General features: G+C 53.8%; 1 non-coding gene across 1 annotated transcript in view; it reads left to right on the top strand.

Annotated features, from left to right (window-relative positions):
* The first annotated feature begins 3,377 nt into the window (after positions 1 to 3,377).
* The window catches only part of LOC124725263, a 1,913-nt gene continuing 290 nt past the window's right edge, over positions 3,378 to 5,000 (top strand). Inside the window, exon 1 of the ribosomal RNA XR_007006699.1 lies at positions 3,378 to 5,000. This exon is cut by the window's right edge and continues 290 nt beyond it. This is a non-coding gene — a ribosomal RNA (small subunit ribosomal RNA).

The raw sequence follows: 5,000 nt of genomic DNA, 5'->3' as shown, positions 1-5,000 counted from the left end.
CCACCCCAACCGCCAAACTCGCACCTCCAGCGGATGAACGGCGGACGTTTCCCGCACTCGTAAAGTGCAATCCACCCCTATAACTTGCGTTTCATGAAGAGTTATTTCCAATATGCGACATTCCCGCTGTCCGTATACATGAGCCGCGACCTGTACCACTTACGAGCGAGAGACGCGATCGCGTTGCTCACTGTACGGCGTCCGATACCGAGCCATCAGCATGTCGGTCCCCATGCGCGTTGCACTCGCACTCGCAGTCGCAAAAACGTGGGGCAAATATATTACGCGGAAGAGTTATAACAGACCGAGCCCCACTGCATGGGGGGAGTCTTTGTCACTAATGTACACAGATGGAACATTTTGGACTGGAACCAGATTACCCGTACACACGGCGCTGATTAGTAATCAATGCAGAGCCATCAAACTACAGCAAATATACACAACTGTCCGTATACATGCTGAAAGAGTCTGCCCAAAATGGGAACCACACGTCAGCCAGACACTCTGATCACGCACCACTCTCTGCTTCTAACAGGCGCACATACAATATGTAAGCACCAGCATGGAACAACATCCAGTGCATCTTCTCCGCCACATTACACAATCCACACTATCACAACCAGACCAGGAGGTCCGTGCGGAAAATACAATATCCCAGCCTTTCGACATCCACCATTGCGCAGACCAGGCACCAACACCCACACATGTCCTATACAACGGTGCACCCAACATCACAATAGTACCTCCTGTCACAGCGCACAAACAATGACATGAGTCAAAGACACAGGTCTCACACAAGCATAGAATTGGAGCGCCGCCTCTAATAAGCCAAAGGTGCATCCTGACGTGACAAATCTGATCATGTCACAAGCATTCACTTACTATAATCACTATCAACGAACCTGCCGCCCCCGCCCCCCCCCCCCCTACACCTTTCCGTACAACAACGTGTAACCTAACCTAACCTAACCTAACCTATGTTGTACCTTAACCTAACCTATGTTGTACCTTAACCTAACCTATGTTGTACCTTAACCTAACCTATGTTGTACCTTAACCTAACCTATGTTGTACCTTAACCTAACCTATGTTGTACCTTAACCTAACCTATGTTGTACCTTAACCTAACCTATGTTGTACCTTAACCTAACCCATGTTGTACCTTAACCTAACCCATGTTGTACCTTAACCTAACCCATGTTGTACCTTAACCTAACCCATGTTGTACCTTAACCTAACCCATGTTGTACCTTAACCTAACCCATGTTGTGCCTCAACCTAACCCATGTTGTGCCTCAACCTAACCCATGTTGTGCCTCAACCTAACCCATGTTGTGCCTTAACCTAACCCATGTTGTGCCTCAACCTAACCCATGTTGTGCCTTAACCTAACCCATGTTGTGCCTTAACCTAACCCATGTTGTGCCTTAACCTAACCCATGTTGTGCCTTAACCTAACCCATGTTGTGCCTTAACCTAACCCATGTTGTGCCTTAACCTAACCCATGTTGTGCCTTAACCTAACCCATGTTGTGCCTTAACCTAACCCATGTTGTCGCCTTAACGTAACCCACGTTGTCGCCTAAACCTGCTCTGTAATTGTTATACGACTCGTTCAATTACTGTAGTGTTGCCCACCCGCAACCCTCGCAATATAGTTCGCTACTCGCACTGCCCGCACCCCTGTTGTATCGCTTCATGTTAAACACCTTGCAAGTCTTGCTCACTTTCCACATGCTCCTGCTGTACACTGTAATGTGGATGGCAGCAGGACGTACATGCCGCCCCTCCCCACGTCCCCCACCTTGCCCCCTGCCTTCGCAAGCTGGTTGGTGAGAAGTTTGCATGTTCAATGCCCTTCGCATGCGACGTACTCAGGCTACGTTGTGGTGCGGCCTGTGTCAACTGTCCGCTGATGTCGTACGCGTGAACCACAATCTGTACTGCACATTCGTCCTTATGTACTGAATGATACATCGTGGCACATGTGTGACCGCACAACGACTGCGCCCAAAAACGGCGGGACCATACAGTGCAAATATTGTGCACGCAGCTACGTGTCGTCTCCCTATGAGAGCTGGGATTGCAGTGTGGTACGCCATAGAGACGTGTGGGAGGAACGGACGCCGTGGATGGCGATCAGCATGAGCTGTCTGTTGATGTATTCGGACCTAGTCGTCTCTCCTCACACACCGTGATGGCATGGTGCACCGCGTTCCATATCTGCGACATGCTACAGAGGCCGGTTGACAGTCGTTCGAGCAATGGACATCGCATACGTACGGGGGCCACCTTCCACGTATTGTCTAGGCGTGCACATTTTGTTGCGTGTATGTGGGCAGACGTAGTGTGGCGTGACACCTGACACAGGCATGCAATAATCGTTGAAGTTGCAAATGGCGATGGACGCCTGCGTTTTCTGGTGAAGTTACGCAAATGAACAAATGGTAACCTGTTGTGGTGCGGTTGTTCTCGCTAGGGGTGAATCGGTGATGGCGACGATAGGTTGAGGTACTAACCGGTTGTTCCAGCGATACCCACCATGCCGACGAAACTGAACGGCATCTGGGTGTGAAGCGATACGCGGCGGTGGCTGGGTGGGACCGTCCCCGGCCGGTGAGGGGGCGCCTCCCGGCGTGCTGGCCGCGCGGTGCGTGGGCGCACGCGCTACAGCCGGCTGGTGGGGGCGGCCAGTGGCAGGCGCGCCGGCCGACGGACGCGGCAGGCGTCGCAGCTGCGCGCCGGCGCACCCTGCGCGCGGCGCCGTGCGGCCAAAGTAGGTCCTCGCGGGCCCGGTGCGAAGCGCGGTGGACATCTTCAGTGTGCTGGTCCGATTGAGGACTGTGTGCGTTGAGGATGCGCCGCCGCCCGGCGCTCGGCGCCGCGACGCCGTCTGCTGCTCGGTCGCCCCAGCGGTTCTCGCTGGTGGTTTGTATCGCAGCTGTGCGGATGTGTTGGCGCGTGCGCTGTGCTGGGAGAGTTCGCTTCGGCACCCAAGTGGGGCTTTTGTCCTTCTGTGGCGCTGGCGTTGGAGCTGCCGGTCACCGTAGGTGGCGCGTGTTGTCTCCCGCCGGCAATGCCACGACAGCACGCTCCCGGGCCTCTGTCGGCAGCGGCAAGCTCAGTTGGGAGCACGGGTGGTCGCACCGAAAGCGTCTACTCGCCTAACTCCGGGCGATTGCGCCTCTCTCGAACCCGACCAAGTACTTGGGACGGCGCTGCGCGCCGCCGGGACCTGAGAGGGTTTCGAGGTGTATTGTGCAGGGGAGCTCAGCCTCCTCCTGTTTGCAGAATGATTGAGCGGACGCTTGCGTGTTCGCGCGGGCCCCCGGGACACACTCCCGGGCGGCCGGCTGCTCAGCTCTAGTTGACGCAGCTCCCTGGTTGATCCTGCCAGTAGTCATATGCTTGTCTCAAAGATTAAGCCATGCATGTCTCAGTACAAGCCGCATTAAGGTGAAACCGCGAATGGCTCATTAAATCAGTTATGGTTCCTTAGATCGTACCCACGTTACTTGGATAACTGTGGTAATTCTAGAGCTAATACATGCAAACAGAGTCCCGACCAGAGATGGAAGGGGACGCTTTTATTAGATCAAAACCAATCGGTCGGCTCGTCCGGTCCGTTTGCCTTGGTGACTCTGAATAACTTTGGGCTGATCGCACGGTCCTCGTACCGGCGACGCATCTTTCAAATGTCTGCCTTATCAACTGTCGATGGTAGGTTCTGCGCCTACCATGGTTGTAACGGGTAACGGGGAATCAGGGTTCGATTCCGGAGAGGGAGCCTGAGAAACGGCTACCACATCCAAGGAAGGCAGCAGGCGCGCAAATTACCCACTCCCGGCACGGGGAGGTAGTGACGAAAAATAACGATACGGGACTCATCCGAGGCCCCGTAATCGGAATGAGTACACTTTAAATCCTTTAACGAGTATCTATTGGAGGGCAAGTCTGGTGCCAGCAGCCGCGGTAATTCCAGCTCCAATAGCGTATATTAAAGTTGTTGCGGTTAAAAAGCTCGTAGTTGGATTTGTGTCCCACGCTGTTGGTTCACCGCCCGTCGGTGTTTAACTGGCATGTATCGTGGGACGTCCTGCCGGTGGGGCGAGCTGAAGGCGTGCGAACCGCCTCGTGCGTGCTCGTGCGTCCCGAGGCGGACCCCGTTGAAATCCTACCAGGGTGCTCTTTATTGAGTGTCTCGGTGGGCCGGCACGTTTACTTTGAACAAATTAGAGTGCTTAAAGCAGGCAAGCCCGCCTGAATACTGTGTGCATGGAATAATGGAATAGGACCTCGGTTCTATTTTGTTGGTTTTCGGAACCCGAGGTAATGATTAATAGGGACAGGCGGGGGCATTCGTATTGCGACGTTAGAGGTGAAATTCTTGGATCGTCGCAAGACGAACAGAAGCGAAAGCATTTGCCAAGTATGTTTTCATTAATCAAGAACGAAAGTTAGAGGTTCGAAGGCGATCAGATACCGCCCTAGTTCTAACCATAAACGATGCCAGCCAGCGATCCGCCGCAGTTCCTCCGATGACTCGGCGGGCAGCCTCCGGGAAACCAAAGCTTTTGGGTTCCGGGGGAAGTATGGTTGCAAAGCTGAAAACTTAAAGGAATTGACGGAAGGGCACCACCAGGAGTGGAGCCTGCGGCTTAATTTGACTCAACACGGGAAACCTCACCAGGCCCCGGACACCGGAAGGATTGACAGATTGATAGCTCTTTCTTGATTCGGTGGGTGGTGGTGCATGGCCGTTCTTAGTTGGTGGAGCGATTTGTCTGGTTAATTCCGATAACGAACGAGACTCTAGCCTGCTAACTAGTCGCGTGACATCCTTCGTGCTGTCAGCGATTACTTTTCTTCTTAGAGGGACAGGCGGCTTCTAGCCGCACGAGATTGAGCAATAACAGGTCTGTGATGCCCTTAGATGTTCTGGGCCGCACGCGCGCTACACTGAAGGAATCAGCGTGTCTTCCTAGGCCGAAAGGTCGGGG

Source organism: Schistocerca piceifrons, unplaced genomic scaffold, assembly GCF_021461385.2.
Source record: "Schistocerca piceifrons isolate TAMUIC-IGC-003096 unplaced genomic scaffold, iqSchPice1.1 HiC_scaffold_1037, whole genome shotgun sequence".
Lineage (NCBI taxonomy): Eukaryota > Metazoa > Arthropoda > Insecta > Orthoptera > Acrididae > Schistocerca > Schistocerca piceifrons.
The sequence above is the reverse complement of the archived record's forward strand: the minus strand, read 5'-3'. Positions and strand labels throughout refer to the sequence as shown.